The sequence below is a fragment of the Papio anubis genome, chromosome 9, assembly GCF_008728515.1.
Source record: "Papio anubis isolate 15944 chromosome 9, Panubis1.0, whole genome shotgun sequence".
Taxonomy (NCBI): Eukaryota; Metazoa; Chordata; class Mammalia; order Primates; family Cercopithecidae; genus Papio; species Papio anubis.
The window spans coordinates 98,879,500-98,893,285 of record NC_044984.1 but is presented as its reverse complement, the minus strand read 5'-3'; the positions used below and the strand labels follow the sequence as shown (position 1 = coordinate 98,893,285).

At 44.7% G+C, this 13,786-nt stretch overlaps 1 protein-coding gene and 1 pseudogene across 2 annotated transcripts in view; both read right to left on the bottom strand.

Moving 5' to 3' along the window:
• The window catches only part of CHST11 (carbohydrate sulfotransferase 11), a 306,442-nt gene that overhangs the window by 241,411 nt on the left and 51,245 nt on the right, over positions 1 to 13,786 (bottom strand). The window lies entirely within an intron of this gene.
• Positions 4,801 to 10,022, bottom strand: LOC101020257 (annotated as a pseudogene).

Here is a 13,786-nt window from a genome sequence, read left to right as displayed (position 1 = left end):
ATGCATAACACCATCTTTCAAAGATGAAAGGACTTAGTAGAAACACCATAAACCTCAGAATTACACAGTAAATTGCTTCTTTTGTTTAAGGCAAATTAATATTGGATCACAGATAAGAAATAAGCCCTCCCAATATCCCCAGCTGAAGGATGCTACATTCATTATGCAGCTTGGGAGACTGCATGTTGACTATTTTGTAGAAAATGAATGAAGGGTTGGTGATAATCACCTTCCCACTCAAATCCTGTCTCATTACCTGAAGTGTTTTTCCTGCAAAGTGACACACAAATGATTTTCTAGTCTTCGCTTTCTTCTCATAAGCTACCATATGCAGGGCGAGGGAAAGTCCAGGGTGTGTTAACTATGCCAGTGAATCTGCCCGGGATCCTTCTAAGTGCTTCCGGGAACACGGTGCACAGACATTATATTTGCCTAGGTCTCTATCGGAGTCCAACTGAATCTGGCACAAAGGCAACTGACAACCTCTGAATATCCCTTACTGAGCCCATATAATTAGTGAAGGAAATATAGCATGACAACATGTGTATCATCCAAATCTTCCCTCCTACTCACGTGCTCCTGTCACACTTGCTGACTCAAAAGTGGTCCTTATTTTAATTTTTTTTGAAAGAGGGTCTCACTCTCTCCCCCAGGCTGAAGTGCAGTGGCACAATCACGGCTCACTGCAGTCTTGAACTCCTGTGCTCAAGTGATCCTCCCACCTCAGCCTCCCATGTAGCAGGGAATATGGGCATGTGCCACCACGCCTGGCTAATGTTTTTTTATTTTTTGTCGAGTCAGGGTCTCACTATGTTGCCTAGGCTGATCTTGAACGCCTGGGCTTAAGTGAGCCTCCCACTTCAGCTTCCTAACGTGCTGGGATTACAGGCATGAGCTACCATTTCTGGGCTCAAAGGTGGTCTTGACTCAGAGGAGGGAACTTCTCACTGCCAAAGTGAGCTACCATTTCTGGGCTCAAAGGTGGTCTTGACTCAGAGGAGGGAACTTCTCACTGCCAAAGTGACCTTAGATCCAAAGTTACCCAGTACGATCCTCAGCAGGAAAAGGCACTGACACGCAGTAGGTATTCAAAAAGTGTTAGACACCACACAAACAAAAGGGACCAATTATAAAATGTCTGGCTTCATTTCACCAAGCTCATCAGGAGTCAGCTTAAGGAACACCACATCCTGGTCATTCACCTCTACCACTCCGATTCCACGCTCCCGCAGTGATGGAATTCTTCCTGGAGCCACGTTCCCAGGTCTCTTTTGAGGCAAAATTTCTCTTCTAAGAATTTGGTGCAGCCTCTGAAGTAGGGTGAGGGTGATAGCATCTAGGGTGAGGGTGATGGCATCTAGAACTAGGGACTTCAGTGTGGCCAGAGGACAGCCGCCTCCACATCATCACCTGGGAGCTGGTTACAAATGCAGGATCAGACCCCAGGCCAGGCCTATGGAATCACAACCTGCAGCTTAACTCCAACCCCAGGGAATTCCACACGCATCTAAGTGTGAGAAGCTCTGGTCTATAAGTGGTGATTGCAAACAGGGGTCTGGAAGCCCCTACACCACCCCGTGGTTCTCCAGACATTAAAACTGACAAGCTTCAGAAGGAAGAGGGCACTGATGACCATAAAATGAGGCTGTCAATAGCTTGCTGCTCCCTCGTGTAGACAGACCGGGATTAAATTGGCTTCGAGAGACTCATCCAAGCGTGGATGCAATAAAAGGCTCTGAGGAGGGAGCCCAGGAATCCCCCCAGGGGCTGAGCTTTGGGGTGCAGTTTTAATTTCACAGGACAATTCTTGGGCTTCTCTCCTGGTGCATCCAAGATTTTGCAGACGAAAATGGCTGCAGAGATCAAATTCCAGCTTCCCCTAGTTACTTAACCACTCAGCCTAGGAACATTACCAAACCTCTCAAGGCTCTGCCTTCATCTTCAAGTGGCAATAACAGCTATGATGGAGAGGATTTGGAAGGAGGGAAAGAGAATGCATGAAGAGAGCTTAGAGCACTTAAGAAGTGCTCAGTAAACATCAGTTACTGTCTTTTTACCATTCGTAACTCTAGAAGGAAGAACAAACAGGAACATTTCGCTCCATGATCAACCTAGGCACAGGATAGAAGGTAGAGTAGAGGAAATCAATCCAAATGAGCCCAACAGTGAACACAAATTCAAAAACACGTTTCTGCTAGGCTCTCCTAATGCGTCCCTTCCGCTTGGTGCCCTGAGCTTCCGTTCCTCTTTACAGCAAGGCATCCTTTAATTCAGCATGGCCAGTGGTGACTTAGGTATCAACTCATCCTAGGGGCTCCCCCAGGCAAAGAGGCCAATTTTCAATGGATGGCATGTTACCAGGGAGCCTCAGAGGAACAGTATGAAAGCACCTCACTCTTTTATCTGTATATCTCCCCTCCTGGAGTTCAGATGGGCCAAAAGCATGGACTCAGGGGGCTCAGGCATGTTTCGTAAGCCTTAGGCCCTCCACTTCCAACCATGCCTGAAAGTGGATGGAAGAAATGATGTCCACCTCGTTGCTTCACAGGTCAATTTGGAAATTGTTCACACACAAGGGATGACGACTAGTAAGAGAAAAAAATGCAATGAAAAAATTGCAAAGATAACCATTTTAGTAGCTTGTATTTTAACACAAGGATCTGAGCCAATCACATAAATCATATACTTCTCACCAGGATATGAACAGACACCATGCTCTCTGCTGAAGAAAAGGTGAACAGAAGAGAAACAAGAGTCAGGGTCTCTATTCTCCCAACTAACATTTGCCCCAATTTTGCCCCTAGGGGACATATGACATTGTTTGGAGAAATTTTTGGTTATCACAAGTATCTAGTAAGTAAAGGACAGGGATGCTACTAAACTGCCTCCATTGCACAGGACAGCATCCTGCAACAAAGATTTTGTTCAGCCCTAAATGTCAGTACTGCCAAGGTTGAGCTTCACCTCTTATCTGCCTGAAACTCCTTCTCTTATCCACTGCACTACGTGGTCTCCCTTCGTGTTTCCTATTGTTCTGAAGATAAAATAATTTTTTAAATGGGACCATATATCAGATTACCACAGCTCTGTAGCCAATGCTGAAATTTTAAAACACACAAAAATGCTCTGTGCACATTGCTCTCCTTTGACCATCTCCAGTGCTTGCACCCCAAGGCTTTTGAACTTCCTTTCCCTCTGCCTAAGCAGTCTCCCCACCGCCCTAGCCCCATCATGTAGGTTCAGGGCTCACACTCCATCTCCTTCACATCACCTAAGGTCTTCTCAATAACAGCCTTTCCTGACAGTCCCCACTCTCTCCCCTTGTCCTGCCATAGCATCCATCACCCTCAGGTGGGTCAGGAGTTTTTACTTGTGTATTATCTTACTCTTCCCACTAGACTGTAAGCTCCAGGAGGGCAGGCATTTTCTCCTGTGTCACTGCATTTTCCTCACCACCCCAACAGTGTCTGGCACACAGCAGGAACTCAAAGGACATTTGGTGAAACAATGATGAATGAATGAATGAATTAACGAAACAACAAACTAGCTTTGATTTCTTCCTCAGAAATTCGAGAGCTTCAGCATTCCCCAAGCTTTGACACCATCAGAGAGAAAGATCTCTGTGTAGAATCCAGTTCATCTTGCTACAAGATGAACAATAACCACTACGATAACCACTGTTCTACATCAGGGGCTGGCACATTTTTTCCTGTAAGGGGCCAGATAAGTGCCTTCAGCTTCACAGGCCCATTCAGTCTCGGGAGCAACTATTCAACTCTGCCGTTATCGCACAAAAGTGGCACAGAAAGTTCACCAACAAGGGAGCATGGCTGAGTTCCAGCGGAACTTTATTTAAGGACATTGAAATTTGAATTTCATAGACTTTTCATGTGTCAAGAAATATTGTTCTTCTTTTGATTTTTTTTTCCCCAACCATTTTAAAATATAAAAACGATTCTTAGCTTGCAGGCTATTCAAAAGCGGGAGATGGGCTAGATTCAGCCATGAATTTAGATGGTTCATTCAATAATACGACACCACATTAAGACGGCCCAGAATCCTTTCACAATGGCCATCTCATTCATCCTCAGAACAATCCTAACAGGTTGGTTCTTCATATCCTTCTTTACTCCAGTTTACCGCTGAGGAAACTGAGGCACAAAGTAACTCATTGATATAGTTCAGATATTTGTCCCCTCCAAATCTCATGTTAAAATGTGATCACCAATCCCAGCACTTTGGGAGGCCAAGACAGGTGGATCACGAGGTCAGGAGATCGAGACCATCCTAACTAACACAGTGAAACCCCGTCTCTACTAAAAATACAAAAATTAGTCGGGCATGGTGACAGGCGCCTGTAGCCCCAGCTACACAGGAGGCTGAGGCAGGAGAATGGCGTGAACCTGGGAGGTGGAGCTTGCAGTGAGTGGAGATCGCACCACTGCACTCCAGCCTGGGCGACAGAGCGAGACTCTGTCTCAAAAAAAAAAAAAAAAAAAAAATGTGATCACCAATGTTGGACATGGGATCTAGTGTGTCACGGGGCAGCTCTTGCCATCCTGGGGTAATGAGTGAGTTGTTGATCTGTTAGTTCCCACGAGAGCTGATTGTTAAGAAAAGCCTGGCACCTCCCTCCCCTCTCTCTCTTGCTCCCTACCTCACCATGTGATAAGTCAGTTTTTCTTTGCCTTCAATCCTGATTGGAAGCTTCCTGAAGCCCTCACCAAGAGCAGACACTGACGTCATGCTTCATGTACAGCCTGCAGAACCATGAGCCAAGAAAGCCTCTATTTTTTTTTCTTTTTTTTAGAGAAATGTTGTAAAGCTTTTAGAGAAATGTTGTAAAATGTTCCCAGCACCAGGAATGGTGTGGAGTCGCAGCAGCAGGCACAGGCAGGTGACCCCCACAGAGTCTCACATGGCGAAGAGGATGAGGAAGGAAACCATCAAACAGAAGAGCCCCACGACCTCAGACAGGGCAAAGCCCCGAATGGCACAGAAGAAGAGCTGCTGCTTGAGAGACAGGTTTCTGGCATAGCCAATGATCAGGCTGCCAAACACCATTGCAATGCCAGCCCCTGAACCACGCACACCAACTGTGGCTGCCCCAACACCAACAAACTTGGCTGCTGTGTCAGCGTCCCAGGAGACAACACTGATCTGGAACTCCCATGTGGCCACCTGGAGTAGGCAGCTGCCGTAGGAAGGCTGTTTAGATGAATTCTCTGGGCTATTCAAGAGAGAGGCAGGCACAAGCCTGATTAGACCCCTGGTACCACAGTGGATCAGAGCTAGAGAAATGCGTGGTGCCCCGGGGGTCTGCATTTTTTAAGCCTGCACTCCCACTGCCCTGCAGCCCCTGCTAAGCCCACAGCACTTGCCCAGCTCTAACCCTCTCTTCTTTAAAAATGATTCAGCCTCAGGTATTCCTTTACAGCAACACAAACAGACTCAGACGGTGACTTATTCCAGGTTGCCGAGCCTTGGCCTTCGGACGCCACTGCCAGAATTCTTCCTGCACTTAACGGACTGTCTCAAAACCTTGCCAATAATGAATACAAAGACCTCAACTAATCCATCATCGATTCAGAGAACAGCAGGGAGCATTTCAGTGAATCGAGCATTGGAATCAGCAAAGATTCTTGTGTGAAGACACAAATACCAAATCAACAAGAGGATCACCCAGCCTCATCCATCTTATGGCACAGATGGTCGTTCAACCTGCCTTGGAGAAAGAAAAGGTGGAGACCAGCATCCTCCTGCCCTTTGGTGTTACAGGAAAAAGTTAATGACACAGAAAATTGGTTGTGTTGCCCAGGATTGCAAACAAGAATCTTAAAGGTGAAGGTTTCATCATAAACACACAGAGGTTATATATTAGTACCTAAGCCAGAATTATTTTTTCTACCTTAATTTCACAAACGTTCTGGAAAGGTAATTAAGACACTCAAACCAAATGCAAACACTGGGGGTGAGGGAGATTTACCTCCCAAATCTGTGAAGTCTGAACTGCATTCCTCTTGCTTTCGAATTTAACAATAATCCCTGAATATATAAAATATCACCTTTTAACTCTCTCCAAAGTTACTGCAACCAGTATTCCCTCTGTGTATGTGAGACATGGCACAGAAAGACTAAGTTTCTGTGTTTCAAATTTTAAACACTAAGTCAAGGAAGGGTACTACCCTGGCCCACTTGTCCCTCCCTCTACCACTGCCCACCCCGACGCCCGGCCCGGAGTCAGGACATTTGGAAGCACTGGCAGAAATGCAAAAGTAGCCTTGAGCTCTACACCTCAAGACCTGCATACCTAGACTCAGGAGGGAAATGGCCATATAAACCAATGACCTCGCTCAGCATCTTGTGTGCAACCTGGAGTTGCTCCCTATTCCCAAAATGCTTTTGCTGGGGAATTTTTAAGGCAATTGTTAAAGCCTAACGGGGACTCCAAGAAGACATCTGAGACATGCTGATTGGTGAAACCCAGACAAAAAAGGCTACGCACCTGAGACTGCTCTTCACACTCTGGAATTCAAGATGGCGCCTCCAGTTGGGTTCTGTCCATCACATTGGTAGTATTTGGTTTACTCTATCTCCAAAATGTTTTCCCCTCTCCCACCTCTTCACTGGTCCTACAACTAACCATCTAGCCTGAATTCAGTTCCCTAAAAAGTACTTTTCATCATGCTCCTTCTTGTTTAGAGAACTTCCACAGTCCTTTTCTGGAGAAACTCCCTCTGCCTCAGTAATAGCCTATATTGATGACCCTGGTTTCCCAAACCAGGACACTTAAAATAAAAGGGGGTACTGTGAATAATTATGCTAGAACAAGAGCAGTAAACAGGACTCTCCAGGGAAAACTGGGACACAGAATCACCCCAACTCTAAGGTCTGGGAGGGAGAATGCCCTGACTTATTTTCTTAACTGTACTATATTTCTAACTGAACAGTTCCTAGCACAGCACCTGACATAGCACAGGCACCCGATAATAAATATTTGTGGAACTGAATCTATAAAACAGGAGCCTTAAATGATATCACAGATACTACTAACTAGAAAAAATTTGCCTCCACAAAGGATCCTGTAGATCACTACAAACTAAAATCATACCAGAAAATCACTGCTTCTGATAGTCTATTTCATTTTCTTTCTACCCTGGATATTTTTAAATCTCTCACTAATAGTGATTTTGTATATCTTAATAATTATTAATAGTACAGCCAGCCCTCTATAACTTGATTCTGCAACTACGGATTAAAGCAACCACAGATTGAAAATATGCAGGGGGAAAAAATACAACAATTTTAAAAGTACAAATAAAAAACAAAACAGTGGACCAACTACTCACATAGCATTTACATTGTATTAGTTATTAATATTATAAGTGATCTGGAGATGATTTAAAGTATATAGGAGGATGTGTTGTAGGTTATATGCAAATACTATACCATTTCATAGCAGGGACTTGAGCTTCCTTGGATTTTGGTATTTGAGAGGGGTCCCGGAACCTATCCCCCACGGATACCCAGAGATGGCTGTGGTTATCATTACTGAGTCCTGCATTTGCTAAGTAGCCAAGGAACCTCAGCTATATTCTCTCAGCAGCCCTAATAAGGAAAGCGATAGTGTGCCTCGTCTCCAAGTGAAGAAATTGACGCTCTGCAAGGATAGATAATTCACTTGTGGTCACAGACTCTGCCCAAGGTCATTCCCTTCCATTGACCAGAAAACTCACCAACCAGAACATTTCAATTCCAAAGCATTATTTTGTTTAAACCATTTCATCACCGAGACAAGGTGGCATAACATTCAGCAAACAAAAAAACATACTCCAACTATACCACTGACTGTCAACTGCATAATGCAGATTCAAACTCAGGAAAGCAAGAAGACCCAGAAGAAAGCCAGCAAGACCCGATGATAACATACCACACAAGCCTTCTATGAGCAGAAAGCAGAAAGGCAGAAACTGGCATCCTGTTCTCCAATGTGCAAAGAGGTTTTGCTGGCCAGCCTCGCAAGTGGGAAATACACTTTCGCGAGCGACGCAGAGAAGGAAGTCCCTGCTTGCCTGAAGGGAGGTGAGGACAAGGCTGGGAGGAGGAAGAAGAGATTCTATTATTAAACAAGACAGATGAAAATTCCTTTTGAAAAAGGGAAGGGAACTTAGGCTATAAACTCCCTGAAAGTGGAGACTGATTCAACCCAGGGGTTGTCCCACACTCTCCAGCATTTTGTCCACCTTATCTTTCTCAATGAAATTCCACACACAAAGTCTAAAAAATGTATCTCCCATAATGCTTTGATTTATGGTAATTTCAAAAAAAAAGGTTTTGGGTCTTTTTTAAAGTAAAATATACATATTTAAAGTTCCCCCTCCAACCTACTCATTTTAAAGTATGTATACATTTCCCAAATCTATAAGACTAGGCTGTCATGAGTACATTGCTCAAATTACAAGCTATCAAACATTTTACAGTAATACAATGGGTTGTTGACTCCTCTCTTAAAAAAAAAAAAAATCAAGAAACTCACATACACTTACAAGAATCACTAACCAACTTCTCATAAATACACTCCCAGGAAATAAACTGAGCATCTCAATCCCAACAAAGAGAAGGCTTTGTCTGCCAAACAAGACATTCTCTTCATTAATGTCTCCCTTGTATTGATTATGGAAGACATGCTGTACAAACAGTGTTTCCACAAAGAGGAGCGAAGAGCAAAGTTTTGCTGCAGTCACCCACTCCCTGCAGATTAAATTCTGCTCCTGGAAGCACATTCAGCCACCATTGATCTCAAGGGCTTTAAACTAAGCAAGGTGGGCACGGCGTTTCCTACAGCTCCTAGTCATATAAACATTCAGTCTAAAAATGAACTGGCTTCTAAGAACAGCACAAAGTAACATTCTTATCTTCATCATGCATAAATTGCAAACAGCAGTTCACGGACTCCAACCCTTCCTCCATTTCTGGTTCAAGGGCCCCTATTTAGTCACATGGCTGTAGTCTAGAACCAACATTGCATGAAATAGAAGTAGGGTTTGGTTAAGATCGGTTTAGCAGTAGAAAACCAGATAGAGGCGTAAAAAAAATTGGCACATCTCCTGCATAAACACTGTTGTATGAGGTCTTACTAAACAGAAAATGAACACATGGCTGACTAGATTTGTCAGCCTCTCCAAGACCAAGTTCTGGCCAGTGGAATGGGAGCAGAAGTGATGGGGACCTCCTCTGGGCCTGATTCAGTAAGCTCAATGTCCTTATCCCCTACAGCTAGATGCCAAAAAAGTAGATGACCTTCACGGTGGCCTTGAAAGCCTGTGGAAGATTCTCAACGTGGAAGGAGCCTAGGTCCCTGAAACGCCAAATGGAGGAGAGCTGCCCAACCAAGAATACCTACTCTAGGCTATTCACATCAGTGGGAAATAAGTTTTTCTTGTGTTCATTCACCAAGATTTTGGGGCTTATGAAACAGAAGTTCATGTTACCTTAAATAACACAGGCAATGTGGAAAGTCCATTTATAAATATCTAAATTAGAGGCCCCACTGGATCTCAGGCTTGCTAGCATGTGCCTGTCCATGAATTCCAATGTCTCATGTCATTCATGAGTTCTACTCTATTCTACACCTCTGCAACCATGGTTGTGGGGGTGGGGGCCTTTTATTGCAATTTTTGGTTTTAGAACGAGAATATCATGAGAGTAAGATGAAATTCCTCTGTCAATGTTCAACAGGTATAAATTGAGCATCTATTATATGCCAGATCCTTCTCTTAGATGCTAAGGTACAGAGACATGTTTTCTGCCCCCTTATATAGGGGAAAACAGCAGACTCGTAAACAAAAACTGTACTTCAAATATGCTGTGTTAAAACAGAAGCAGGTACAAGATACAAAATAATAGAAGGCTGTCTTAGTCCCTTTTCACACTGCTGATAAAGACATACCTGAGACTGGGCAATTTACAAAAGAAAGAGATTTCATGAGCTTATAGTTCCACATGGCTGGGGAAACCTCACAATCAAGGTGGAAGGCAAAGAGGAGCAAGTCACATCTTACATGGATGGCAGCAGGCAAAGAGAGAGATTGGGCAGGGCAACTCCCCCTTATAGAACCATCAGATCTCATGAGACTTATTCACTATCACAAGAACAGCATGGGAAAGACCTGCCCCCATGGTTCAATTACCTCCCATGGGATCCCTCCCACAACATGTGGGAATTCAAGATGGATTTGCATGGGAAAAATGTTACTAATTGTTTGAGGGAAACTGGTTAAGAAAGTCATCATAGGGAAGATGACCTAGCAGGGTGTTAAGGATAATAGTTATTTCGGTTGTGCTGGAGTGATGGTGGTGATGATGGTGGTAGTGGTGGTAGTGATGGTGGTGGTGGTGTGGCAGTGGTTGTAGTTGCAGTGGTAGAAACAGCAGGAGTAACAGTAGCATCAACACATAGAAGGAAGATAAAAGCATTTAAGAAAGAAAAAATCTTACTTGTAAAGAGGTTCAAGGGGGCCAGCTATTAGAAAGACTGTCACACCACATAAATAATCACAAGAGATAATCACCTCTGCCACTGCCACATTTCTCATATATGATCATAACCACCAGAAGCAATCATATCATCATTGCCAAGTTAAGGATAAAGCTGATGGTTGGATAATCCAGGCTTATGGAAAACGGTCAAGATTTCCTTTATTCAGGGGACCAGAATGAGACAGAGTGACCCTGTTATTTCTGGCACATCTCAAGGTTAAAAGGGTTTATTTAGCTTTGTTTTTCCCAGTTATGGGATGTGATGCACACCCTTGCTTCAACAGCAACAGAGCAAATGTAAATTCTGCTTTACAAAAGCAAACCTCTATTCAGCGTTTCCTTTTTGTTTTTTGCAGTCACTGATACGTGCTTTACAACTCTTATTTAATCCACACGACAACCCTGGCAGAGAAGGAAGATGGTTACGATACTTAACTTTACAGAGGAAGCAATTGAAGCCCAGAGAGGGTGAGAAACTTGCCAGGGTCATGAAGCTTTAAATAAATGACATGAACCAGCTTCAAACCCAAACAGTCTGACCCCAGAGCTGAATTGATTAGACGGGTAAGCCAAGGGGCAGGCATTACAGGCAGAAGGAACAGCAGTACAAAGGTGTCATGGACGGGGGAAATAGAACAGTACATGGAGGGAATTGCAAGAAGTTAGAGGAGAAAAGAATTCCTAATCTGGGTGTGGCTCAAGGGCAAGGAGACCAGTGAGGATCCTCTGTCCTAAGACTGGTAAGTGGATGAGGGTTTGCTTGCATACGAAACTGTGAGGTTAGTACTCATGGTAGATTGCAAAAAACACCCCAATTCCATATACCTCCTGATGCATTCCCTTGGCACTGTGACTCTGCAGTGCCATCCTGGGCAGGGCAGTCTGCCAGGAGCCTTGATGCCGGGCTTGGCCATGTGACTTGCTGTGGCCAATGGGATGGCAGCAAACATGCTGGGGAGGGGGTGAGAAAAACACTTAAAAGCAGTTACATGAGTGGCTCACTGGCTCTTGTACCTTTGCCAGATCCATGAGAATGTGCCTGGGCTACACCTCTAGAGGAGGATGAGAGAGACACAGGAAGCTGAGACAAATCATCTCAGTCATTCCCCCCAGCCAAAGCCATCCAGACACATAAGTAAGGCCAGCCAAGACCAGCAAAGCCCTCTGGCCTGGCCAGCCCAGATGTGTGAACAACAAACACTTACTACTGTGTGCTACGGAGGTAGTTTGCTGGGCAGCATTGTGGTGGCATTAACCGATAAGTACTATTGCCATCACTGCCATTTTACAAATGGGGAAACCAAGGCCCAGAGAAGGGAAGAAACAGGGTCAAGATGACGATGGCTAGCAAAAGCGGCAATCTGAAAGCAGGCAGTGGTGCCAAAGCCTTTGCCCTTAGCCATTTTCATGTGCTAAACCTTCTCTCAAGGAAGCAGCAAAAGCAGGATCTGTCTCAGCAGGAGGCAAAGCATGCCGCCTGGCTCCCAGGTGGGGCTGCTGGGCTGGGAGAAGGGGCTCTGGATATCCTGCTAATTGGCAGCATTCGCCCTCTCCAGTCATTGATTTAGGTTAGCAGTGACGGAGACCATCTGCTCGCACTTCACTTCCTTGCCCTCCCTGGGAGCTCTGCAACATGCAGAGGGAGCCTGGCACACCTGAGCTTACCCCACCTGTCCCTGCACCAAACCGTCACAGCTCAGACCCTTCTCTCCAAAGATGCCTTCTGGGGCCAGCACCTGGAGCCAGCAGAGGCTCTCTCTCCAGCTGCACTCTTCCCCCCTGAATCTTCCCGGCTTGGCAGCCCCTTCCAGGAAGTCTGCAGCAATGTCTCCAGCACCTGCCTCTGTTCCCACCTTCCATCACCTCCCCTCCTTGTTTCCAGATTCCTATGCCTGGCTCTGAGGTTATCCCACTTAGAGGTCGACTGTTCTGACAGCTAGCTGTATATGTCCCCTCTCCCCTCCCCGTGGTCCCTCCTCTAGCCAAGTAACGAATGACGGCTTGGCAAAGAAAGCACAAGCCCTTGCCAAAATAAAAGGTCTGTTGGAGCAACTCTCAAGAGTTACAGTGTCCTCTTAGCCCTCCCGCCCGGGGAACATTTCCTGCAAAGCTTCCATCTTTGTCGGACACCAGAATCCCAAAGGTGATCATTGTAAATTTAGCACCTGGACTAGGTTTCTCAAAGTGGCACAGCACAGCTAGAATCCCCGAGGGTGCCTGTTTGATTCCAAGCCTCATCCTGGCCCTAATGAATCGACTCTCTGAGGGGCACCTCTGAATAAGTTTCCAAGTGATTCTCCCACTCCAACATTTGAAAACAGCCTTTCTAATGTGCAGGACTGTCCATCCTGGTCAAGTCATCAAGTAATTTACATGCGTCATCTCACCTCCGCCTCACTTCAACTCTAGAAGCAGATACGATTTTTCTCCCATTTTAGATATGAGGAAACTGAGAATTTGTTATGTCATATAACCCCCAGGTCACACGGCTAATATGTGGCAATGTTGGACTTTGAACAAAGCTCAATCCCGTGCTCAAAACTTGCTCTGAAATGCTCCTGCAACAGGTGACTTATGTATTTCAGGATGCTGATGAAATTGGATATCTGTGTTTGCTTGTCATACTTCTCCATGATCCCTAAAACCACAATGAATGGAAACGCACAAATCAGACACCTGATTTTTGGGACATTCCTTCCACAGTCACTTTTGTTGAGTGAGTGGAGAATAACTACCGTGTTTCCAGAATTTGAAGAATGACTTGATGATGTCCCCAGTTCTCAAAATGTTTCTCTTGGAGTTGATTTTAAGTCCTATTCCAGCCTCACTTCCCACCCCGTGACAGAAGGTGGGGTGACTTAGGAGTAAAAACAACGCTAGTAATCTTTATAACTCACCATCACAAAGATAATGCTTTCAATCACCTCCCACCTCATCTTTTTTTTTATCGCAAAGCATGAGACACAAAATAGGTAAATAATGAAACAATGGACAATTAAAGTTGAACTGCTAAGCAAATAATAAGGGAGTGAAAGGAACAGCTACATTTGCTGAATGCTTGCCAAGGCCAATAACCTGTGTTAAGCTCTTTACATACATTATCTAATTTGGCCCTAAGTGATATGATCTCCATTTTACAGATGAACAAACTTAAGGTGATAGAGGTTAAAGTAACTTGTCCAAGATCAAGCAGCTAGTTAATGGTACAGCTGTGACTCCAAGCTACTCCCGAATCACTCTGAAATCA